The sequence below is a fragment of the Narcine bancroftii genome, chromosome 7, assembly GCF_036971445.1.
Source record: "Narcine bancroftii isolate sNarBan1 chromosome 7, sNarBan1.hap1, whole genome shotgun sequence".
Taxonomy (NCBI): Eukaryota; Metazoa; Chordata; class Chondrichthyes; order Torpediniformes; family Narcinidae; genus Narcine; species Narcine bancroftii.
Window position 1 is genome coordinate 216,416,362 of NC_091475.1, and position 26,812 is coordinate 216,443,173.

Below are 26,812 nucleotides of genomic sequence, written 5' to 3' on the forward strand. Positions count from 1 at the left end.
ACACACAAGTTCCAACCACTAAGTTTTACCCATCTCTTTCCCCGCCTCTATTTATCCGCCTATGTTTACCAGCCTCTGTTTACCCGCCTGTTTCACCGCCTCTGATTCCCCACCTCAGATTCCCCGCATCAGATTCCCTGCCTCTGATTCCCTGCCTCTGATTCCCCGCCTCTGATTCCCCGCCTGTGATTCCCCGCCTCTGATTCCCCGCCTCAGATTCGCTGGCTCAGATTCCCTGCCTCTGATTCCCCACCTCTGATTCCCTGCCTCAGATTCGCCGGCTCTGATTCTCTGTCTCAGATTCCCTGCCTCATATTCCATGCCTCTGATTCCCCGAATCTGATTCCCCGCCTCAGATTCCCCGCCTCAGATTCCCCGCCTCAGATTCCCCGCCTCAGATTCCCCGCCTCAGATACCCCGCCTCAGATTCCCGCCTCAGATTCCCGCCTCAGATACCCTGCCTCAGATTCCCTGCCTCAGATTCCCTTCATCTGATTCCCTTCATCTGATTCCCTGCCTCTGATTCCCCGCCTCTGATTCCCCGCCTCTGATTCCCTGCCTCTGATTCCCCACCTCTGATTCACCGCCTCTGATTCCCCGCCTCTCATTCCCCGCCTCTGATTCCCCGCCTCTGATTCCCCGCCTCAGATTCCCCGGCTCTGATTCCTTCCCTCAGATTCCCTGCCTCAGATTCCCCGCCTCTGATTCCCCGCCTCAGATTCGCCGGCTCAGATTCCCTGCCTCTGATTCCCCGCCTCTGATTCCCCGCCTCTGATTCCCCTCCTCTGATTCCCCGCCTCAGATTCGCCGGCTCTGATTCTCTGCCTCAGATTCCCTGCCTCAGATTCCATGCCTCTGATTCCCCGAATCTGATTCCCCGCCTCAGATTCCCTGCCTCAGATTCCCCGCCTCAGATTCCCCGCCTCAGATACCCCGCCTCAGATTACCGCCTCAGATACCCTGCCTCAGATTCCCTGCCTCAGATTCCCTTCATCTGATTCCCTGCCTCTGATTCCCTGCCTCTTATTCCCCGCCTCTGATTCCCCGCCTCTGATTCCCCGCCTCTGATTCCCCGCCTCTGATTGCCCGCCTCAGATTCCCCGGTTCTGTTTCCCTCCCTCAGATTCCCTGCCTGAGATTCCCCGCCTCTGATTCCCCGCCTCTGATTCCCCGCCTCTGATTCCCCGCCTCTGATTCCCCGCCTCTGATTCCCCGCCTCTGATTCCCAGCCTCTGATTCCCCGCCTCTGATATCCCGCCTCTGATTCCCCGCCTCCCTTTCCGCGCAACTTTTCCGGCCTCCGTTTCCCCACATCTCTTTCCCCGCCTCTGATTCCACACCTCTGATTCCCCGCCTCTGATTCCATGCCTCTGATTCCCCACCTCTGATTCCCCGCCTCTGATTCCCTGCAACTGATTGCCCGCCTCTGATTCCCCGCCTCTGATTCCCCACCTCTGTCTCTATGCCTCTCTTTCGCCTCCGCTCTTTACCCTCCACTCTTTACGCGCCTCTCTTTCCCTCCCTCAATTTCAACAACTCTGTTTGATCTGTTCTGTGTACCTCATTTTCAACACACAAGTTCCAACCACTATGTTTTACCCATCTCTTTCCCCGCCTCTATTTACCCGCCTGTTTCACCGCCTCTGATTCCCCGCCTCAGATTCCCCGCCTCAGATTCCCCGCCTCAGATTCCCCGCCTCAGATTCCCTGCCTCAGATTCCCTGCCTCAGATCCCCTTCATCTGATTCCCTTCATCTGATTCCCTGCCTCTTATTCCCCGCCTCTGATTCCCCGCCTCTGATTCCCCGCCTCTGATTCCCCGCCTCTGATTCCCCGCCTCTGATTCCCCACCTCAGATTCCCTGCCTCAGATTCCCTGCCTCAGATTCCCCGCCACAGATTCCCTGCCTCAGAATCCCTGCCTCAGATTCCCTGCCTCTGACTCCCCGCCTCTGATTCCCCGCCTCAGATTCCCCGCCTCAGATTCCCCGCCTCCGATTCCCTGCCTCAGATTCACTGCCTCAGATTCCCTTCATCTGATTCCCTGCCTCTTCTTCCCCACCTCTGATTCCCTGCCTCTGATTCCCCGCCTCTGATTCCCCGCTTCTGATTTCCCGCCTCTGATTCCCAGCCTCTGATTCCCCGCCTCTGATTCCCCGCCTCAGATTCCCCGGCTCTGATTCCCTGCCTCAGAGTCCCTTCCTCAGATTCACTGCCTCAGATTCCCTTCATCTGATTCCCTTCATCTGATTCCGTGCCTCTTATTCCCCGCCTCTGATTCCCCACCACTGATTCCCCGCCTCTGATTCCCCGCTTCAGATTCCCTGCCTCAGATTCCCTGCCTCAGATTCCCTGCCTCAGATTCCCTGCCTCAGATTCCCTGCCTCTGATTCCCCGCCTCTGATTCCCTGCCTCTGATTCCCCGCCTCTGATTCCCCGCCTCTGATTCCCCGCCTCAGATCCCCGCCTCAAATTCCCTGCCTCAGATTCCCTGCCTCAGATTCCCTTCATCTGATTCCCTTCATCTGATTCCCTGCCTCTAATTCCCCTCCTCTGATACCCCGCCTCTGATTCCCCGCCTCTGATTCCCTGCCTCCGATTCCCTGCCTCTGATTCCCCGCATCTGATTCCCCGCCTCAGATTCCCCGCCTCAGATTCCCCGCCTCAGATTCCCCGCCTCCGATACCCCGCCTCAGATTCCCCGCCTCAGATTCCCCGCCTCAGATTCCCCGCCTCAGATTCCCTGCCTCAGATTCCCTGCCTCAGATTCCCTTCCTCAGATTCCCTTCATCTGATTCCCTTCATCTGATTCCCTGCCTCTGATTCCCCGCCTCTGATTCCCTTCATCTGATTCCCTGCCTCTGATTCCCAGCCTCTGATTCCCTGCCTCAGATTCACCGGCTCTGATTCCCCGCCTCTGATTCCATGCCTCTGATTCCCCACCTCTGATTCCCCGCCTCTGATACCCTGCAACTGATTGCCTGCCTCTGATTCCCCGCCTCAGATTCCCCACCTCTGTCTCTCTGCCTCTCTTTCGCCTCCGCTCTTTCCCCTCCACAATTTACGCGCCTCTCTTTCCCTCCCTCAATTTCAACAACTCTGTTTGATCTGTTCTGTGTACCTCATTTTCAACACACAAGTTCCAACCACTATGTTTTACCCATCTCTTTCCCCGCCTCTATTTATCCGCCTATGTTTACCCGCCTCTGTTTACCCACCTGTTTCACCGCCTCTGATTCCCCACCTCAGATTCCCCGCCTCTGATTCCCCGCCTCAGATTCGCCGGCTCAGATTCCCTGCCTCTGATTCCCCGCCTCTGATTCCCCGCCTCTGATTCCCCGCCTCTGATTCCCCACCTCTAATTCCCTGCCTCAGATTCGCCGGCTCTGATTCTCTGCCTCAGATTCGCCGCCTCAGATTCCCCGCCTCAGATACCCCGCCTCAGATTCCCGCCTCAGATACCCTGCCTCAGATTCCCTGCCTCAGATTCCCTGCCTCAGATTCCCTTCATCTGATTCCCTTCATCTGATTCCCCGCCTCTGATTCCCCGCCTCTGATTCCCTGCCTCTGATTCCCCGCCTCTGATTCCCCGCCTCTGATTCCCCGCCTCTGATTCCCCGCCTCTGATTCCCCGCCTCCGATTCCCCGCCTCTGATTCCCCGCCTCTGATTCCCCTCCTCAGATTCCCCGGCTCTGATTCCCTCCCTCAGATTCCCTGCCTCAGATTCCCCGCCTCTGATTCCCCGCCTCTGATTCCCTGCCTCTGATTTCCCGCCTCTGATTCCCTACCTCTGATTCCCCGCCTCTGATTCCCAGCCTCTGATTCCCCGCCTCTGATTCCATGCCTCTGATTCCCCGCCTCTGATTCCATGCCTCTGATTCCCCACCTCTGATTCCCCGCCTCTGATTCCCTGCAACTGATTGCCCGCCTCTGATTCCCCGCCTCTGATTCCCCACCTCTGTTTCTATGCCTCTCTTTCGCCTCCGCTCTTTCCCCTCCACTCTTTACGCGCCTCTCTTTCCCTCCCTCAATTTCAACAACTCTGTTTGATCTGTTCTGTGTACCTCATTTTCAACACACAAGTTCCAACGACTATGTTTTACCCATCTCTTTCCCCGACTCTATTTATCTGCCTATGTTTACCCGCCTCTGTTTACCCGCCTGTTTCACCGCCTCTGATTCCCCACCTCAGATTCCCCGCCTCAGATTCCCTGCCTCTGATTCCCTGCCTCTGATTCCCCGCCTCTGATTCCCCGCCTCTGATTCCCCGCCTCTGATTCCCCGCCTCTGATTCCCCGCCTCTGATTCCCCGCCTCTGATTCCCCGCCTCTGATTCCCCGCCTCAGATTCCCCGGCTCTGATTCCCTGCCTCTGATTCCCTGCCTCAGATTCGCCGGCTCAGATTCCCTGCCTCTGATTCCCCGCCTCTGATTCCCCGCCTCTGATTCCCCACCTCTGATTCCCTGCCTCAGATTCGCCGGCTCTGATTCTCTGCCTCAGATTCCCTGCCTCAGATTCCCCGCCTCAGATTCCCCGCCTCAGATTCCCCGCCTCAGATTCCCCGCCTCAGATACCCCGCCTCAGATTCCCTGCCTCAGATTCCCCGCCTCAGATTCCCCGCCTCAGATACCCCGCCTCAGATTCCCGCCTCAGATACCCTGCCTCAGATTCCCTGCCTCAGATTCCCTTCATCTGATTCCCTTCATCTGATTCCCTGCCTCTGATTCCCCGCCTCTGATTCCCCGCCTCTGATTCACTGCCTTTGATTCCCCACCTCTGATTCCCCTCCTCTGATTCCCCGCCTCTGATTCCCCGCCTCTGATTCCCCGCCTCTGATTCCCCGCCTCTGATTCCCCGCCTCAGATTCCCCGGTTCTGATTCCCTCCCTCAGATTCCCCGCCTCAGATCCCCGCCTCAAATTCCCTGCCTCAGATTCCCTGCCTCAGATTCCCTTCATCTGATTCCCTTCATCTGATTCCCTGCCTCTAATTCCCCTCCTCTGATACCCCGCCTCTGATTCCCCGCCTCTGATTCCCTGCCTCTGATTCCCTGCCTCTGATTCCCCGCATCTGATTCCCCACCTCAGATTCCCCGCCTCAGATTCCCCGCCTCAGATTCCCCGCCTCAGATTCCCCGCCTCAGATACCCCGCCTCAGATTCCCCGCCTCAGATTCCCCGCCTCAGATTCCCCGCCTCAGATTCCCCGCCTCAGATTCCCTGCCTCAGATTCCCTGCCTCAGATTCCCTTCATCTGATTCCCTTCACCTGATTCCCTGCCTCTGATTCCCCGCCTCTGATTCCCTGCCTCTGATTCCCTGACTCTGATTCCCCACCTCTGATTCCCCGCCTCTGATTCCCCGCCTCTGATTCCCCGCCTCTGATTCCCCGCCTCAGATTCCCCGCCTCTGATTCCCCGCCTCTGATTCCCCGCCTCAGATTCCCCGGCTCTGATTCGCTGCCTCAGATTCCCTTCCTCTGATTCCCCGCCTCTGATTCCCCGCCTCTGATTCCCCGCCTCTGATTCCCCGCCTCTGATTCCCCGCCTCTGATTCCCAGCCTTTGATTCCCCGCCTCTGATTCCCCGCCTCTGATATCCCACCTCTGATTCCCCGCCTCCCTTTCCGCGCAACTTTCCCGGCCTCCGTTTCTCCACATCTCTCTCCCCGCCTCTGATTCCACGCCTCTGATTCCCCGCCTCTAATTCCACGCCTCTGATTCCCCACCTCTGATTCCCCGCCTCTGATTCCCCGCAAATGATTCCCCGCCTCTGATTCCCCGCCTCTGATTCCCCACCTCTGTCTCTATGCCTCTTTTTCGCCTCCGCTCTTTCCCCTCCACTCTTTACGCGCCTCTCTTTCCGTCCCTCAATTTCAACAACTCTGTTTGATCTGTTCTGTGTACCTCATTTTCAACACACAAGTCCCAACCACTATGTTTCACCCATCTCTTTCCCCGCCTCTATTTATCCGCCTATGTTTAGCCGCCTCTGATTCCCCACCTCTGATTCCCCGCCTCTGATTCCCCGCCTCTGATTCCCCGCCTCTGATTCCCCGCCTCTGATTCCCCGCCTCTGATTCCCCGCCTCTGATTCCCCGCCTCAGATTCGCTGCCTGATTCCCTGCCTTAGATTCCCTGTCTCTGATTCCCCGCATCAGAATCCCTGCCTCAGATTCCCTGCCTCTGATTCCCCGCCTCTGAATCCCCACCTCAGATTCCCCGCCTCAGATTCCCCGCCTCAGATTCCCCGCCTCAGATTCCCTGCCTCAGATTGCCTTCATCTGATTCCCTTCATCTGATTCCCTTCATCTGATTCCCTTCATCTGATTCCCTGCCTCTTATTCCCCGCCTCTGATTCCCCGCCTCTGATTCCCCGCCTCTGATTCCCCGCATCTGATTCCCCGCCTCAGATTCCCCGCCTCAGATTCCCTTCATCTGATTCCCTTCATCTGATTCCCGCCTCTTATTCCCCGCCTCAGATTCCCCTCCTCAGATACCCCGCCTCAGATTCCCCGACTCAGGTACCCTGCCTCAGGTTCCCTGCCTCAGATTCCCTGCCTCAGATTCCCTGCCTCAGATTCCCTTCATCTGATTCCTTTCATCTGATTCCCCGCCTCTGATTCCCCGCCTCTGATTCCCTGCCTCTGATTCCCCACCTCTGATTCCCCGCCTCTGCATCCCCGCCTCTGATTCCCCGCCTCTGATTCCCCGCCTCAGATTCCCCGGCTCTGATTCCCTGCCTCAGATTCCCTGCCTCAGATTCCCCGCCTCTGATTCCCCGCCTCTGATTCCCCGCCTCTGATTCCCCACCTCTGATTCCCCGCCTCTGATTCCCTGCAACTGATTCCCCGCCTCTGATTCCCCGCCTCTGATTCCCCACCTCTGTCTCTATGCCTCTCTTTCGCCTCCGCTCTTTCCCTTCCACTCTTTACGCGCCTCTCTTTCCCTCCCTCAATTTCAACAACTCTGTTTGATCTGTTCTGTGTACCTCATTTTCAACACACAAGTCCCAACCACTATGTTTCACCCATCTCTTTCCCCGCTTCTATTTATCCGCCTATGTTTACCCGCCTCTGATTCCCCACCTCTGATTCCCCGCCTCTGATTCCCCGCCTCTGATTCCCCGCCTCTGATTCCACGCCTCTGATTCCCCGCCTCAGATTGCCTGCCTCAGATTCCCTGCCTTAGATTCCCTGCCTCTGATTCCCCGCCTCAGATTCCATGCCTCAGATTCCCTGCCTCAGATTCCCTGCCTCTGATTCCCCGCATCTGATACCCCTACTCTGATTCCCCGCCTCAGATTCCCTGCCTCTGATTCCCCGCCTCAGATTCCCCGCCTCAGATTCCCCGGCTCTGATTCCCTGCCTCAAATTCCCTGCCTCAGATTCCCTGCCTCAGATTCCCTGCCTCAGATTCCCTTCATCTGATTCCCTTCATCTGATTCCCGCCTCTTATTCCCCGCTTCAGATTCCCCGCCTCAGATTCCCCGCCTCAGATTCCCCGCCTCAGATTCCCTGCCTCAGGTTCCCTGCCTCAGGTTCCCTGCCTCAGATTCCCTGCCTCAGATTCCCTGCCTCAGATTCCCTTCATCTGATTCCTTTCATCTGATTCCCTGCCTCTGATTCCCCGCCTCTGATTCCCCCTCTCTGATTCCCTGCCTCTGATTCCCCACCTCTGATTCCCCGCCTCTGATTCCCCGCCTCTGATATCCCGCCTCTGATTCCCCGCCTCCCTTTCCGCGCAACTTTTCCGGCCTCCGTTTCCCCACATCTCTTTCCCCGCCTCTGATTCCACGCCCCTGATTCCCCGCCTCTGATTCCATGCCTCTGATTCCCCACCTCTGATTCCCTGCCTCTGATTCCCTGCAACTGATTGCCCGCCTCAGATTCCCCGCCTCAGATTCCCTGCCTCAGATTCCCTGCCTCAGGTTCCCTGCCTCAGGTTCCCTTCCTCAGATTCCCTGCCTCTGATTCCCTGCCTCTGATTCCCTGCCTCTGATTCCCCACCTCTGATTCCCCGCCTCTGATTCCCTGCCTCTGATTCCCTGCCTCTGATTCCCCGCCTCTGATTCCCTGCCTCTGATTCCCTGCCTCTGATTCCCCACCTCTGATTCCCCTCCTCTGATTCCCCGCCTCTGATTCCCCGCCTTTGATTCCCCGCCTCAGATTCCCCAGTTCTGATTCCCCGGTTCTGATTCCCCGCCTCTGAATCCCCGCCTCTGATTCCCCGCCTCTGATTCCCCGCCTCTGATTCCCCGCCTCAGATTCCACGGCTCTGATTCCCCTCCTCTGATTCCCTGCCTGAGATTCCCCGCCTCTGATTCCCCGCCTCTGATTCCCCGCCTCTGATTCCCCGCCTCTGATTCCCCGCCTCTGATTCCCCGCCTCTGATTCCCAGCCTCTGATTCCCCGCCTCTGATATCCCGCCTCTGATTCCCCGCCTCCCTTTCCGCGCAACTTTTCCGGCCTCCGTTTCCCCACATCTCTTTCCCCGCCTCTGATTCCATGCCTCTGATTCCCCACCTCTGATTCCCCGCCTCTGATTCCCTGCAACTGATTGCCCGCCTCTGATTCCCCGCCTCTGATTCCCCACCTCTGTCTCTATGCCTCTCTTTCGCCTCCGCTCTTTACCCTCCACTCTTTACGCGCCTCTCTTTCCCTCCCTCAATTTCAACAACTCTGTTTGATCTGTTCTGTGTACCTCATTTTCAACACACAAGTTCCAACCACTATGTTTTACCCATCTCTTTCCCCGCCTCTATTTACCCGCCTGTTTCACCGCCTCTGATTCCCCGCATCAGATTCCCCGCCTCAGATTCCCCGCCTCAGATTCCCCGCCTCAGATTCCCTGCCTCAGATTCCCTGCCTCAGATCCCCTTCATCTGATTCCCTTCATCTGATTCCCTGCCTCTTATTCCCCGCCTCTGATTCCCCGCCTCTGATTCCCCGCCTCTGATTCCCCGCCTCTGATTCCCCGCCTCTGATTCCCCGCCTCTGATTCCCCACCTCAGATTCCCTGCCTCAGATTCCCTGCCTCAGATTCCCCGCCACAGATTCCCTGCCTCAGAATCCCTGCCTCAGATTCCCTGCCTCTGACTCCCCGCCTCTGATTCCCCGCCTCAGATTCCCCGCCTCAGATTCCCCGCCTCCGATTCCCTGCCTCAGATTCACTGCCTCAGATTCCCTTCATCTGATTCCCTGCCTCTTCTTCCCCACCTCTGATTCCCTGCCTCTGATTCCCCGCCTCTGATTCCCCGCTTCTGATTTCCCGCCTCTGATTCCCAGCCTCTGATTCCCCGCCTCTGATTCCCCGCCTCAGATTCCCCGGCTCTGATTCCCTGCCTCAGAGTCCCTTCCTCAGATTCACTGCCTCAGATTCCCTTCATCTGATTCCCTTCATCTGATTCCGTGCCTCTTATTCCCCGCCTCTGATTCCCCACCACTGATTCCCCGCCTCTGATTCCCCGCTTCAGATTCCCTGCCTCAGATTCCCTGCCTCAGATTCCCTGCCTCAGATTCCCTGCCTCAGATTCCCTGCCTCTGATTCCCCGCCTCTGATTCCCTGCCTCTGATTCCCCGCCTCTGATTCCCCGCCTCAGATCCCCGCCTCAAATTCCCTGCCTCAGATTCCCTGCCTCAGATTCCCTTCATCTGATTCCCTTCATCTGATTCCCTGCCTCTAATTCCCCTCCTCTGATACCCCGCCTCTGATTCCCCGCCTCAGATTCCCCGGCTCTGATTCCCTGCCTCAGATTCCCTTCCTCTGATTCCCCGCCTCTGATTCCCCGCCTCTGATTCCCCGCCTCTGATTCCCCGCCTCTGATTCCCCGCCTCTGATTCCCCGCCTCTGATTCCCAGCCTTTGATTCCCCGCCTCTGATTCCCCGCCTCTGATATCCCACCTCTGATTCCCCGCCTCCCTTTCCGCGCAACTTTCCCGGCCTCCGTTTCTCCACATCTCTTTCCCCGCCTCTGATTCCACGCCTCTGATTCCCCGCCTCTAATTCCACGCCTCTGATTCCCCACCTCTGATTCCCCGCCTCTGATTCCCCGCAACTGATTCCCCGCCTCAGATTCCCCGCCTCAGATTCCCTGCCTCAGATTCCCTGCCTTAGATTCCCTGCCTCTGATTCCCCACCTCTGATTCCCCGCCTCTGATTCCCCGCCTCTGATTCCCCGCCTCTGATTCCCCGCCTCTGATTCCCCGCCTCAGATTCCCTGCCTCAGATTCCCTGCCTTAGATTCCCTGCCTCTGATTCCCCACCTCTGATTCCCCGCCTCTGATTCCCCGCCTCTGATTCCCCGCCTCTGATTCCCCGCCTCTGATTCCCCGCCTCAGATTCCCCGGCTCTGATTCCCTGCCTCAGATTCCCTGCCTCAGATTCCCTGCCTCAGATTCCCTTCATCTGATTCCCTTCATCTGATTCCCGCCTCTTATTCCCCGCCTCAGATTCCCCGCCTCAGATACCCCGCCTCAGATTCCCCGGCTCTGATTCCCTGCCTCAGGTTCCCTGCCTCAGGTTCCCTGCCTCAGATTCCATGCCTCAGATTCCCTGCCTCAGATTCCCTTCATCTGATTCCTTTCATCTGATTCCCCGCCTCTGATTCCCCGCATCTGATTCCCCGCCTCTGATTCCCTGCCTCTGATTCCCCACCTCTGATTCCCCGCCTCGGATTCCCCGCCTCTGATTCCCCGCCTCTGATTCCCTGCCTCAGATTCCCCGGCTCTGATTCCCTGCCTCAGATTCCCTGCCTCAGATTTCCCGCCTCTGATACCCCGCCTCTGATTCCCCGCCTCTGATTCCCCGCCTCTGATTCCCCGCCTCTGATTCCCCGCCTCTGATTTCCAGCCTCTGATTCCCCGCCTCTGATTCCCCGCCTCTGATATCCCGCCTCTGATTCCCTGCCTCCCTTTCCGCGCAACTTTTCCGGCCTCCATTTCCCCACATCTCTTTCCCCGCCTCTGATTCCCCGCCTCTGATTCCCCGCCTCAGATTCACCGGCTCTGATTCCCCGCCTCTGATTCCATGCCTCTGATTCCCCACCTCTGATTCCCCGCCTCTGATTCCCTGGAACTGATTGCCTGCCTCTGATTCCCCGCCTCAGATTCCCCACCTCTGTCTCTATGCCTCTCTTTCACCTCCGCTCTTTCCCCTCCACTCTTTACGCGCCTCTCTTTCCCTTCCTCAATTTCAACAACTCTGTTTGATGTGTTCTGTGTACCTCATTTTCAACACACAAGTTCCAACCACTATGTTTTACCCATCTCTTTCCCCGCCTCTATTTATCCGCCTATGTTTACCCGCCGCTGTTTACCCACCTCTTTCACCGCCTCTGATTCCCCACCTCAGATTCCCCGCCTCTGATTCCCCGCCTCAGATTCGCCGGCTCAGATTCCCTGCCTCTGATTCCCCACCTCTGATTCCCCGCCTCTGATTCCCCGCCTCTGATTCACCGGCTCTGATTCCCCGCCTCTGATTCCCCGCCTCTGATTCCCCGCCTCAGATTCCCCGGCTCTGATTCCGTGCCTCAGATTCCCTGCCTCAGATTCCCCGCCTCTGATTCCCCGCCTCTGATTCCCCGCCTCTGATTCCCCGCCTCTGATTCCCCGCCTCTGATTCCCCGCCTCTGATTTCCAGCCTCTGATTCCCCGCCTCTGATTCCCCGCCTCTGATATCCCGCCTCTGATTCCCCGCCTCACTTTCCGCGCAACTTTTCCGGCCTCCGTTTCCCCACATCTCTTTCCCCGCCTCTGATTCCCAGCCTCTGATTCCCCGCCTCAGATTCACCGGCTCTGATTCCCCGCCTCTGATTCCATGCCTCTGATTCCCCACCTCTGATTCCCCGCCTCTGATACCCTGCAACTGATTGCCTGCCTCTGATTCCCCGCCTCAGATTCCCCACCTCTGTCTCTCTGCCTCTCTTTCGCCTCCGCTCTTTCCCCTCCACTCTTTACGCGCCTCTCTTTCCCTCCCTCAATTTCAACAACTCTGTTTGATCTGTTCTGTGTACCTCATTTTCAACACACAAGTTCCAACCACTATGTTTTACCCATCTCTTTCCCCGCCTCTATTTATCCGCCTATGTTTACCCGCCTCTGTTTACCCACCTGTTTCACCGCCTCTGATTCCCCACCTCAGATTCCCCGCCTCTGATTCCCCGCCTCAGATTCGCCGGCTCAGATTCCCTGCCTCTGATTCCCCGCCTCTGATTCCCCGCCTCTGATTCCCCGCCTCTGTTCCCCACCTCTAATTCCCTGCCTCAGATTCGCCGGCTCTGATTCTCTGCCTCAGATTCGCCGCCTCAGATTCCCCGCCTCAGATACCCCGCCTCAGATTCCCGCCTCAGATACCCTGCCTCAGATTCCCTGCCTCAGATTCCCTGCCTCAGATTCCCTTCATCTGATTCCCTTCATCTGATTCCCCGCCTCTGATTCCCCGCCTCTGATTCCCTGCCTCTGATTCCCCGCCTCTGATTCCCCGCCTCTGATTCCCCGCCTCTGATTCCCCGCCTCTGATTCCCCGCCTCCAATTCCCCGCCTCCGATTCCCCGCCTCTGATTCCCCTCCTCAGATTCCCCGGCTCTGATTCCCTCCCTCAGATTCCCTGCCTCAGATTCCCCGCCTCTGATTCCCCGCCTCTGATTCCCTGCCTCTGATTTCCCGCCTCTGATTCCCTACCTCTGATTCCCCGCCTCTGATTCCCAGCCTCTGATTCCCCGCCTCTGATATCCTGCCTCTGATTCCCCGCCTCTGATTCCATGCCTCTGATTCCCCACCTCTGATTCCCCGCCTCTGATTCCCTGCAACTGATTGCCCGCCTCTGATTCCCCGCCTCTGATTCCCCACCTCCGATTCCCTGCCTCAGATTCGCCGGCTTTGATTCTCTGCCTCAGATTCGCCGCCTCAGATTCCCCGCCTCAGATACCCGCCTCAGATACCCTGCCTCAGATTCCCTGCCTCAGATTCCCTGCCTCAGATTCCCTTCATCTGATTCCCTTCATCTGATTCCCTGCCTCTGATTCCCCGCCTCTGATTCCCCGCCTCTGATTACCCGCCTCTGATTCCCCGCCTCTGATTCCCCACCTCTGATTCCCCGCCTCTGATTCCCCGCCTCTGATTCCCCTCCTCAGATTCCCCGGCTCTGATTCCCTCCCTCAGATTCCCTGCCTCAGATTCCCCGCCTCTGATTCCCCGCCTCTGATTCCCTGCCTCTGATTTGGCGCCTCTGATTCCCTACCTCTGATTCCCCGCCTCTGATTCCCAGCCTCTGATTCCCCGCCTCTGATATCCCGCCTGTGATTCCCCGCCTCTGATTCCATGCCTCTGAATCCCCACCTCTGATTCCCCGCCTCTGATTCCCTGCAACTGATTGCCCTCCTCTGATTCCCCGCCTCTGATTCCCCACCTCTGTCTCTATGCCTCTCTTTCGCCTCCGCTCTTTCCCCTCCACTCTTTACGCGCCTCTCTTTCCCTCCCTCAATTTCAACAACTCTGTTTGATCTGTTCCATGTACCTCATTTTCAACACACAAGTTCCAACGACTATGTTTTACCCATCTCTTTCCCCGACTCTATTTATCCGCCTATGTTGACCCGCCTCTGTTTACCCGCCTGTTTCACAGCCTCTGATTCCCCACCTCAGATTCCCCGCCTCAGATTCCCTGCCTCTGATTCCCTGCCTCTGATTCCCCGCCTCTGATTCCCCGCCTCTGATTCCCCGACTCTGATTCCCTGCCTCTGATTCCCTGCCTCTGATTCCCCACCTCTGATTCCCCGCCTCTGATTCCCCGCCTCAGATTCCCCGCCTCTGATTCCCCGCCTCAGATTCGCCGGCTCAGATTCCCTGCCTCTGATTCCCCGCCTCTGATTCCCCGCCTCAGATTCCCCGCCTCAGATACCCCGCCTCTGATTCCCCGCCTCTGATTCCCCACCTCTGTCTCTATGCCTCTCTTTCGCCTCCGCTCTTTCCCCTCCACTCTTTACGCGCCTCTCTTTCCCTCCCTCAATTTCAACAACTCTGTTTGATCTGTTCTGTGTACCTCATTTTCAACACACAAGTTCCAACCACTATGTTTTACCCATCTCTTTCCCCGCCTCTATTTATCCGCCTATGTTTACCCGCCTCTGTTTACCCACCTGTTTCACCGCCTCTGATTCCCCACCTCAGATTCCCCGCCTCTGATTCCCCGCCTCTGATTCCCCGCCTCAGATTCCCCGGCTCATATTCCCTGCCTCTGATTCCCCGCCTCAGATTCGCCGGCTCAGATTCCCTGCCTCTGATTCCCCGCCTCTGATTCCCCGCCTCTGATTCCCCACCTCCGATTCCCTGCCTCAGATTCGCCGGCTCTGATTCTCTGCCTCAGATTCCCTGCCTCAGATTCCCCGCCTCAGATTCCCCGCCTCAGATTCCCCGCCTCAGATTCCCCGCCTCAGATACCCCGCCTCAGATTCCCTGCCTCAGATTCCCCGCCTCAGATTCCCCGCCTCAGATACCCCGCCTCAGATTCCCGCATCAGATACCCTGCCTCAGATTCCCTGCCTCAGATTCCCTTCATCTGATTCCCTTCATCTGATTCCCTGCCTCTGATACCCCGCCTCTGATTCCCCGCCTCAGATTCGCCGGCTCAGATTCCCTGCCTCTGATTCCCCGCCTCTGATTCCCCGCCTCTGATTCCCCGTCTCTGATTCCCCACCTCTAATTCCCTGCCTCAGATTCGCCTGCTTTGATTCTCTGCCTCAGATTCGCCGCCTCAGATTCCCCGCCTCAGATACCCCGCCTCAGATTCCCGCCTCAGATACCCTGCCTCAGATTCCCTGCCTCAGATTCCCTGCCTCAGATTCCCTTCATCTGATTCCCTTCATCTGATTCCCTGCCTCTGATTCCCCGCCTCTGATTCACCGCCTCTGATTCCCCGCCTCTGATTCCCCGCCTCTGATTCCCCGCCTCTGATTCCCCGCCTCTGATTCACCGCCTCTGATTCCCCGCCTCTGATTCCCCGCCTCTGATTCCCCGCCTCTGATTCCCCTCCTCAGATTCCCCGGCTCTGATTCCCTCCCTCAGATTCCCTGCCTCAGATTCCCCGCCTCTGATTCCCCGCCTCTGATTCCCTGCCTCTGATTTCCCGCCTCTGATTCCCTATCTCTGATTCCCCGCCTCTGATTCCCAGCCTCTGATTCCATGCCTCTGATTCCCCACCTCTGATTCCCCGCCTCTGATTCCCTGCAACTGATTGCCCGCCTCTGATTCCCCGCCTCTGATTCCCCACCTCTGTCTCTATGCCTCTCTATCGCCTCCGCTCTTTCCCCTCCACTCTTAACGCGCCTCTCTTTCCCTCCCTCAATTTCAACAACTCTGTTTGATCTGTTCTGTGTACCTCATTTTCAACACACAAGTTCCAACGACTATGTTTTACCCATCTCTTTCCTCGACTCTATTTATCCGCCTATGTTTACCCGCCTCTGTTTACCCGCCTGTTTCACAGCCCCTGATTCCCCACCTCAGATTCCCCACCTCAGATTCCCCGCCTCTGATTCCCCGCCTCTGATTCCCTGCCTCTGATTTCGCGCCTCTGATTCCCTACCTCTGATTCCCCGCCTCTGATTCCCCGCCTCTGATTCCCAGCCTCTGATTCCCCGCCTCTGATATCCCGCCTCTGATTCCCCGCCTCTGATTCCATGCCTCTGATTCCCCACCTCTGATTCCCCGCCTCTGATTCCCTGCAACTGATTGCCCGCCTCTGATTCCCCGCCTCTGATTCCCCACCTCTGTCTCTATGCCTCTCTTTCGCCTCCGCTCTTTCCCCTCCACTCTTTACGCGCCTCTCTTTCCCTCCCTCAATTTCAACAACTCTGTTTGATCTGTTCTGTGTACCTCATTTTCAACACACAAGTTCCAACGACTATGTTTTACCCATCTCTTTCCCCGACTCTATTTATCCGCCTATGTTTACCCGCCTCTGTTTACCCGCCTGTTTCACAGCCTCTGATTCCCCACCTCAGATTCCCCGCCTCAGATTCCCTGCCTCTGATTCCCTGCCTCTGATTCCCCGCCTCTGATTCCCCGCCTCTGATTCCCCGCCTCTGATTCCCCACCTCTGATTCCCCGCCTCTGATTCCCTGCCTCTGATTCCCTGCCTCTGATTCCCCACCTCTGATTCCCCGCCTCTGATTCCCCGCCTCTGATTCCCCGCCTCAGATTCCCCGGCTCTGATTCCCTGCCTCTGATTCCCCGCCTCAGATTCCCGCCTCAGATACCCTGCCTCAGATTCCCTGCCTCAGATTCCCTGCCTCAGATTCCCTTCATCTGATTCCCTTCATCTGATTCCCTGCCTCTGATTCCCCGCCTCTGATTCCCTGCCTCTGATTCCCCGCCTCTGATTCCCCGCCTCTGATTCCCCGCCTCTGATTCACCGCCTCTGATTCCCCGCCTCTGATTCCCCGCCTCTGATTCCCCGCCTCTGATTCCCCTCCTCAGATTCCCCGGCTCTGATTCCCTGCCTCTGATTTCCCGCCTCTGATTCCCTATCTCTGATTCCCCGCCTCTGATTCCCAGCCTCTGATTCCATGCCTCTGATTCCCCACCTCTGATTCCCCGCCTCTGATTCCCTGCAACTGATTGCCCGCCTCTGATTCCCCGCCTCTGATTCCCCACCTCTGTCTCTATGCCTCTCTATCGCCTCCGCTCTTTCCCCTCCACTCTTAACGCGCCTCTCTTTCCCTCCCTCAATTTCAACAACTCTGTTTGATCTGTTCTGTGTACCTCATTTTCAACACACAAGTTCCAACGACTATGTTTTACCCATCTCTTTCCTCGACTCTATTTATCCGCCTATGTTTACCCGCCTCTGTTTACCCGCCTGTTTCACAGCCCCTGATTCCCCACCTCAGATTCCCCACCTCAGATTCCCCGCCTCTGATTCCCCGCCTCTGATTCCCTGCCTCTGATTTCGCGCCTCTGATTCCCTACCTCTGATTCCCCGCCTCTGATTCCCCGCCTCTGATTCCCAGCCTCTGATTCCCCGCCTCTGATATCCCGCCTCTGATTCCCCGCCTCTGATTCCATGCCTCTGATTCCCCACCTCTGATTCCCCGCCTCTGATTCCCTGCAACTGATTGCCCGCCTCTGATTCCCCGCCTCTGATTCCCCACCTCTGTCTCTATGCCTCTCTTTCGCCTCCGCTCTTTCCCCTCCACTCTTTACGCGCCTCTCTTTCCCTCCCTCAATTTCAACAACTCTGTTTGATCTGTTCTGTGTACCTCATTTTCAACACACAAGTTCCAACGACTATGTTTTACCCATCTCTTTCCCCGACTCTATTTATCCGCCTATGTTTACCCGCCTCTGTTTACCCGCCTGTTTCACAGCCTCTGATTCCCCACCTCAGATTCCCCGCCTCAGATTCCCTGCCTCTGATTCCCTGCCTCTGATTCCCCGCCTCTGATTCCCCGCCTCTGATTCCCCGCCTCTGATTCCCCACCTCTGAGTCCCCGCCTCTGATTCCCTGCCTCTGATTCCCTGCCTCTGATTCCCCACCTCTGATTCCCCGCCTCTGATTCCCCGCCTCTGATTCCCCGCCTCAGATTCCCCGGCTCTGATTCCCTGCCTCTGATTCCCCGCCTCAGATTCGCCGGCTCAGATTCCCTGCCTCTGATTCCCCGCCTCTGATTCCCCGCCTCAGATTCCCCGCCTCAGATACCCCGCCTCTGATTCCCCGCCTCTGATTCCCCACCTCTGTCTCTATGCCTCTCTTTCGCCTCCGCTCTTTCCCCTCCACTCTTTACGCGTCTCTCTTTCCCTCCCTCAATTTCAACAAATCTGTTTGATCTGTTCTGTGTACCTCATTTTCAACACACAAGTTCCAACCACTATGTTTTACCCATCTCTTTCCTCGCCTCTATTTATCCGCCTATGTTTACCCGCCTCTGTTTACCCACCTGTTTCACCGCCTCTGATTCCCCACCTCAGATTCCCCGCCTCTGATTCCCCGCCTCAGATTCCCCGGCTCATATTCCCTGCCTCTGATTCCCCGCCTCAGATTCGCCGGCTCAGATTCCCTGCCTCTGATTCCCCGCCTCTGATTCCCCGCCTCTGATTCCCCGCCTCTGATTCCCCACCTCTAATTCCCTGCCTCAGATTCGCCTGCTTTGATTCTCTGCCTCAGATTCGCCGCCTCAGATTCCCCGCCTCAGATACCCCGCCTCAGATTCCCGCCTCAGATACCCTGCCTCAGATTCCCTGCCTCAGATTCCCTGCCTCAGATTCCCTTCATCTGATTCCCTTCATCTGATTTCCTGCCTCTGATTCCCCGCCTCTGATTCCCTGCCTCTGATTCCCCGCCTCTGATTCCCCGCCTCTGATTCCCCGCCTCTGATTCCCGGCCTCTGATTCCCCGCCTCTGATTGCCCGCCTCTGATTCCCCTCCTCAGATTCCCCGGCTCTGATTCCCTCCCTCAGATTCCCTGCCTCAGATTCCCCGCCTCTGATTCCCCGCCTCTGATTCCCTGCCTCTGATTTCCCGCCTCTGATTCCCTATCTCTGATTCCCCGCCTCTGATTCCCAGCCTCTGATTCCCCGCCTCTGATATCCCGCCTCTGATTCCCCGCCTCTGATTCCATGCCTCTGATTCCCCACCTCTGATTCCCCGCCTCTGATTCCCTGCAAATGATTGCCCGCCTCTGATTCCCCACCTCTGATTCCCCACCTCTGTCTCTATGCCTCTCTTTCGCCTCCGCTCTTTTCCCTCCACTCTTAACGCGCCTCTCTTTCCCTCCCTCAATTTCAACAACTCTGTTTGATCTGTTCTGTGTACCTCATTTTCAACACACAAGTTCCAACGACTATGTTTTACCCATCTCTTTCCTCGACTCTATTTATCCGCCTATGTTTACCCGCCTCTGTTTACCCGCCTGTTTCACAGCCCCTGATTCCCCACCTCAGATTCCCCACCTCAGATTCCCTGCCTCTGATTCCCTGCCTCTGATTCCCCGCCTCTGATTCACCGCCTCTGATTCCCCGCCTCTGATTCCCCGCCTCTGATTCCCAGCCTCTGATTCCCTGCCTCTGATTCCCTGCCTCTGATTCCCCACCTCTGATTCCCCGCCTCTGATTCCCCGCCTCTGATTCCCCGCCTCAGATTCCCCGGCTCTGATTCCCTGCCTCTGATTCCCCGCCTCAGATTCGCCGGCTCAGATTCCCTGCCTCTGATTCCCCGCCTCTGATTCCCCGCCTCAGATTCCCCGCCTCAGATACCCCGCCTCTGATTCCCCGCCTCTGATTCCCCACCTCTGTCTCTATGCCTCTCTTTCGCCTCCGCTCTTTCCCCTCCACTCTTTACGCGCCTCTCTTTCCCTCCCTCAATTTCAACAACTCTGTTTGATCTGTTCTGTGTACCTCATTTTCAACACACAAGTTCCAACCACTATGTTTTACCCATCTCTTTCCCCGCCTCTATTTATCCGCCTATGTTTACCCGCCTCTGTTTACCCACCTGTTTCACCGCCTCTGATTCCCCACCTCAGATTCCCAGCCTCTGATTCCCCGCCTCAGATTCGCCGGCTCAGATTCCCTGCCTCTGATTCCCCGCCTCTGATTCCCCGCCTCTGATTCCCCGCCTCTGATTCCCCACCTCTAATTCCCTGCCTCTGATTCCCCGCCTCTGATTCCATGCCTCTGATTCCCCACCTCTGATTCCCCGCCTCTGATTCCCTGCAACTGATTGCCCGCCTCTGATTCCCCGCCTCTGATTCCCCACCTCTGTCTCTATGCCTCTCTTTCGCCTCCGCTCTTTCCCCTCCACTCTTTACGCGCCTCTCTTTCCCTCCCTCAATTTCAACAACTCTGTTTGATCTGTTCTGTGTACCTCATTTTCAACACACAAGTTCCAACGACTATGTTTTATCCATCTCTTTCCCCGACTCTATTTATCCGCCTATGTTTACCCGCCTCTGTTTACCCGCCTGTTTCACAGCCTCTGATTCCCCACCTCAGATTCCCCGCCTCAGATTCCCTGCCTCTGATTCCCTGCCTCTGATTCCCCACCTCTGATTCCCCGCCTCTGATTCCCTGCCTCTGATTCCCTGCCTCTGATTCTCCACCTCTGATTCCCCGCCTCTGATTCCCCGCCTCTGATTCCCCGCCTCAGATTCCCCGGCTCTGATTCCCTGCCTCTGATTCCCCGCCTCAGATTCGCCGGCTCAGATTCCCTGCCTCTGATTCCCCGCCTCTGATTCCCCGCCTCTGATTCCCCACCTCTGATTCCCTGCCTCAGATTTGCCGGCTCTGATTCTCTGCCTCAGATTCCCTGCCTCAGATTCCCCGCCTCAGATTCCCCGCCTCAGATTCCCCGCCTCAGATTCCCCGCCTCAGATACCCAGCCTCAGATTCCCTGCCTCAGATTCCCCGCCTCAGATTCCCCGCCTCACATACCCCGCCTCAGATTCCCGCCTCAGATACCCTGCCTCAGATTCCCTGCCTCAGATTCCCTTCATCTGATTCCCTTCATCTGATTCCCTGCCTCTGATTCCCCGCCTCTGATTCCCCGCCTCTGATTCACTGCCTTTGATTCCCCACCTCTGATTCCCCGCCTCTGATTCCCCGCCTCAGATTCGCCGGTTCTGATTCCCTCCCTCAGATTCCCCGCCTCAGATTCCCCGCCTCAGATTCCCCGCCTCAGATACCCCGCCTCAGATTCCCCGCCTCAGATTCCCCGCCTCAGATTCCCCGCTTCAGATTTCCTGCCTCAGATTCCCTGCCTCAGATTCCCTGCCTCAGATTCCCTTCATCTGATTCCCTTCATCTGATTCCCTGCCTCTGATTCCCCGCCTCTGATTCCCTGCCTCTGATTCCCCGCCTCTGATTCCCCGCCTCTGATTCCCCGCCTCTGATTCCCAGCCTTTGATTCCCCGCCTCTGATTCCCCGCCTCTGATATCCCACCTCTGATTCCCCTCCTCCCTTTCCGCGCAACTTTCCCGGCCTCCGTTTCTCCACATCTCTTTCCCCGCCTCTGATTCCACGCCTCTGATTCCCCGCCTCTGATTCCACGCCTCTGATTCCCCACCTCTGATTCCCCGCCTCTGATTCCCCGCCTCTGATTCCCCGCCTCTGATTCCCCGGCTCTGATTCCCTGCCTCTGATTCCCCGCCTCAGATTCCCCGGCTCTGATTCCCCGCCTCTGATTCCCCGCCTCTGATTCCCCGCCTCTGATTCCCAGCCTTTGATTCCACGCCTCTGATTCCCCGCCTCTGATTCCACGCCTCTGATTCCCCACCTCTGATTCCCCGCCTCTGATTCCCCGCCTCTGATTCCCCGCCTCAGATTCCCCGGCTCTGATTCCCTGCCTCTGATTCCCCGCCTCAGATTCGCCGGCTCAGATTCCCTGCCTCTGATTCCCCGCCTCTGATTCCCCGCCTCAGATTCCCCGCCTCAGATACCCCGCCTCTGATTCCCCGCCTCTGATTCCCCACCTCTGTCTCTATGCCTCTCTTTCGCCTCCGCTCTTTCCCCTCCACTCTTTACGCGCCTCTCTTTCCCTCCCTCAATTTCAACAACTCTGTTTGATCTGTTCTGTGTACCTCATTTTCAACACACAAGTTCCAACCACTATGTTTTACCCATCTCTTTCCCCGCCTCTATTTATCCGCCTATGTTTACCCGCCTCTGTTTACCCACCTGTTTCACCGCCTCTGATTCCCCACCTCAGATTCCCCGCCTCTGATTCCCCGCCTCAGATTCGCCGGCTCAGATTCCCTGCCTCTGATTCCCCGCCTCTGATTCCCCGCCTCTGATTCCCCGCCTCTGATTCCCCACCTCTAATTCCCTGCCTCAGATTCGCCAGCTCTGATTCTCTGCCTCAGATTCGCCGCCTCAGATTCCCCGCCTCAGATACCCCTCCTCAGATTCCCGCCTCAGATACCCTGCCTCAGATTCCCTGCCTCAGATTCCCTGCCTCAGATTCCCTTCATCTGATTCCCTTCATCTGATTCCCTGCCTCTGATTCCCCGCCTCTGAATCCCTGCCTCTGATTCCCCGCCTCTGATTCCCCACCTCTGAATCCCCGCCTCTGATTCCACGCCTCTGATTCCCCGCCTCTGATTCCCCGCCTCTGATTCCCCGCCTCTGATTCCCCTCCTCAGATTCCCCGGCTCTGATTCCCTCCCTCAGATTCCCTGCCTCAGATTCCCCGCCTCTGATTCCCCGCCTCTGATTCCCCGCCTCTGATTCCCTGCCTCTGATTTCCCGCCTCTGATTCCCTACCTCTGATTCCCTGCCTCTGATTCCCCACCTCTGTCTCTATGCCTCTCTTTCGCCTCCGCTCTTTCCCCTCCACTCTTTACGCGCCTCTCTTTCCCTCCCTCAATTTCAACAACTCTGTTTGATCTGTTCTGTGTACCTCATTTTCAACACACAAGTTCCAACGACTATGTTTTACCCATCTCTTTCCCCGACTCTATTTATCCGCCTATGTTTACCCGCCTCTGTTTACCCGCCTGTTTCACAGCCTCTGATTCCCCACCTCAGATTCCCCGCCTCAGATTCCCTGCCTCTGATTCCCGCCTCTGATTCCCCGCCTCTGATTCCCCGCCTCTGATTCCCCGCCTCTGATTCCCCGCCTCTGATTCCCCGCCTCTGATTCCCCGCCTCTGATTCCCCGCCTCTGATTCCCCGCCTCAGATTCCCCGGCTCATATTCCCTGCCTCTGATTCCCCGCCTCAGATTCGCCGGCTCAGATTCCCTGCCTCTGATTCCCCGCCTCTGATTCCCCGCCTCTGATTCCCCACCTCTGATTCCCTGCCTCAGATTCGCCGGCTGTGATTCTCTGCCTCAGATTCCCTGCCTCAGATTCCCCGCCTCAGATTCCCCGCCTCAGATTCCCCGCCTCAGATTCCCCGCCTCAGATACCCCGCCTCAGATTCCCTGCCTCAGATTCCCCACCTCAGATTCCCCGCCTCAGATACCCCGCCTTAGATTCCCGCCTCAGATACCCTGCCTCAGATTCCCTGCCTCAGATTCCCTTCATCTGATTCCCTTCATCTGATTCCCTGCCTCTGATTCCCCGCCTCTGATTCCCCGCCTCTGATTCACTGCCTTTGATTCCCCACCTCTGATTCCCCTCCTCTGATTCCCCGCCTCTGATTCCCCGCCTCTGATTCCCCGCCTCTGATTCCCCGCCTCAGATTCCCCGGTTCTGATTCCCTCCCTCAGATTCCCCGCCAAAGATCCCAGCCTCAAATTCCCTGCCTCAGATTCCCTGCCTCAGATTCCCTTCATCTGATTCCCTTCATCTGATTCCCTGCCTCTAATTCCCCTCCTCTGATACCCCGCCTCTGATTCCCCGCCTCTGATTCCCTGCCTCTGATTCCCTGCCTCTGATTCCCCGCATCTGATTCCCCGCCTCAGATTCCCCGCCTCAGATTCCCCGCCTCAGATTCCCCGCCTCAGATTCCCCGCCTCAGATTCCCCGCCTCAGATTCCCCGCCTCAGATTCCCCGCCTCAGATTCCCTGCCTCAGATTCCCTGCCTCAGATTCCCTGCCTCAGATTCCCTTCATCTGATTCCCTTCATCTGATTCCCTGCCTCTGATTCCCCGCCTCTGATTCCCTGCCTCTGATTCCCTGACTCTGATTACCCACCTCTGATTCCCCGCCTCTGATTCCCCGCCTCTGATTCCCCGCCTCTGATTCCCCGCCTCTGATTCCCCGCCTCAGATTCCCCGGCTCTGATTCCCTGCCTCAGATTCCCTTCCTCAGATTCCCCGCCTCTGATTCCCCGCCTCTGATTCCCCGCCTTTGATTCCCCGCCTCTGATTCCCCGCCTCTGATTCCCCGCCTCTGATTCCCAGCCTTTGATTCCCCGCCTCTGATTCCCCGCCTCTGATATCCCACCTCTGATTCCCCGCCTCCCTTTCCGCGCAACTTACCCGGCCTCCGTTTCTCCACATCTCTTTCCCCGCCTCTGATTCCACGCCTCTGATTCCCCGCCTCTGATTCCACGCCTCTGATTCCCCTCCTCTGATTCCCCGCCTCTGATTCCCCGCAACTGATTCCCCGCCTCTTATTCCCCGCCTCTGATTCCCCACCTCTGTCTCTATGCCTCTTTTTCACCTCCTCTCTTTCCCCTCCACTCTTTACGCGCCTCTCTTTCCGTCCCTCAATTTCAACAACTCTGTTTGATCTGTTCTGTGTACCTCATTTTCAACACACAAGTCCCAACCACTATGTTTCACCCATCTCTTTCCCCGCCTCTATTTATCCGCCTATGTTTAGCCGCCTCTGATTCCCCACCTCTGAATCCCCGCCTCTGATTCCCCGCCTCTGATTCCCCGCCTCTGAAACCCCGCCTCTGATTCCCCGCCTCTGATTCCCCGCCTCTGATTCCCAGCCTCTGATTCCCCGCCTCTGATATCCCGCCTCTGATTCCCCGCCTCTGATTCCCCGCCTCTGATTCCCAGCCTCTGATTCCCCACCTCTGAATCCCCGCCTCTGATTCCCCGCCTCTGATTCCCCGCCTCTGATTCCCCGCCTCTGAAACCCCGCCTCTGATTCCCCGCCTCAGATTCCCTGCCTCAGATTCCCTGCCTTAGATTCCCTGCCTCTGATTCCCCGCATCAGATTCCCTGCGTCAGATTCCCTGCCTCAGATTCCCTGCCTCAGATTTCCTTCATCTGATTCCCTTCATCTGATTCCCTGCCTCTGATTCCCCGCCTCTGATTCCCCACCTCTAATTCCCTGCCTCAGATTCGCCGGCTCAGATTCCCTGCCTCTGATTCCCCGCCTCTGATTCCCCACCTCTGATTACCCGCCTCTGATTCCCCACCTCTAATTCCCTGCCTCAGATTCGCCGGCTCTGATTCTCTGCCTCAGATTCACCGCCTCAGATTCCCCGCCTCAGATACCCCGCCTCAGATTCCCGCCTCAGATACCCTGCCTCAGATTCCCTGCCTCAGATTCCCTTCATCTGATTCCCTTCATCTGATTCCCTGCCTCTGATTCCCCGCCTCTGATTCCCCGCCTCTGATTCCCTGCCTCTGATTCCCCGCCTCAGATTCCCGCCTCAGATACCCTGCCTCAGATTCCCTGCCTCAGATTCCCTGCCTCAGATTCCCTTCATCTGATTCCCTTCATCTGATTCCCTGCCTCTGATTCCCCGCCTCTGATTCCCTGCCTCTGATTCCCCGCCTCTGATTCCCCGCCTCTGATTCCCCGCCTCTGATTCACCGCCTCTGATTCCCCGCCTCTGATTCCCCGCCTCTGATTCCCCGCCTCTGATTCCCCTCCTCAGATTCCCCGGCTCTGATTCCCTGCCTCTGATTTCCCGCCTCTGATTCCCTATCTCTGATTCCCCGCCTCTGATTCCCAGCCTCTGATTCCATGCCTCTGATTCCCCACCTCTGATTCCCCGCCTCTGATTCCCTGCAACTGATTGCCCGCCTCTGATTCCCCGCCTCTGATTCCCCACCTCTGTCTCTATGCCTCTCTATCGCCTCCGCTCTTTCCCCTCCACTCTTAACGCGCCTCTCTTTCCCTCCCTCAATTTCAACAACTCTGTTTGATCTGTTCTGTGTACCTCATTTTCAACACACAAGTTCCAACGACTATGTTTTACCCATCTCTTTCCTCGACTCTATTTATCCGCCTATGTTTACCCGCCTCTGTTTACCCGCCTGTTTCACAGCCCCTGATTCCCCACCTCAGATTCCCCACCTCAGATTCCCCGCCTCTGATTCCCCGCCTCTGATTCCCTGCCTCTGATTTCGCGCCTCTGATTCCCTACCTCTGATTCCCCGCCTCTGATTCCCCGCCTCTGATTCCCAGCCTCTGATTCCCCGCCTCTGATATCCCGCCTCTGATTCCCCGCCTCTGATTCCATGCCTCTGATTCCCCACCTCTGATTCCCCGCCTCTGATTCCCTGCAACTGATTGCCCGCCTCTGATTCCCCGCCTCTGATTCCCCACCTCTGTCTCTATGCCTCTCTTTCGCCTCCGCTCTTTCCCCTCCACTCTTTACGCGCCTCTCTTTCCCTCCCTCAATTTCAACAACTCTGTTTGATCTGTTCTGTGTACCTCATTTTCAACACACAAGTTCCAACGACTATGTTTTACCCATCTCTTTCCCCGACTCTATTTATCCGCCTATGTTTACCCGCCTCTGTTTACCCGCCTGTTTCACAGCCTCTGATTCCCCACCTCAGATTCCCCGCCTCAGATTCCCTGCCTCTGATTCCCTGCCTCTGATTCCCCGCCTCTGATTCCCCGCCTCTGATTCCCCGCCTCTGATTCCCCACCTCTGAGTCCCCGCCTCTGATTCCCTGCCTCTGATTCCCTGCCTCTGATTCCCCACCTCTGATTCCCCGCCTCTGATTCCCCGCCTCTGATTCCCCGCCTCAGATTCCCCGGCTCTGATTCCCTGCCTCTGATTCCCCGCCTCAGATTCGCCGGCTCAGATTCCCTGCCTCTGATTCCCCGCCTCTGATTCCCCGCCTCAGATTCCCCGCCTCAGATACCCCGCCTCTGATTCCCCGCCTCTGATTCCCCACCTCTGTCTCTATGCCTCTCTTTCGCCTCCGCTCTTTCCCCTCCACTCTTTACGCGTCTCTCTTTCCCTCCCTCAATTTCAACAAATCTGTTTGATCTGTTCTGTGTACCTCATTTTCAACACACAAGTTCCAACCACTATGTTTTACCCATCTCTTTCCTCGCCTCTATTTATCCGCCTATGTTTACCCGCCTCTGTTTACCCACCTGTTTCACCGCCTCTGATTCCCCACCTCAGATTCCCCGCCTCTGATTCCCCGCCTCAGATTCCCCGGCTCATATTCCCT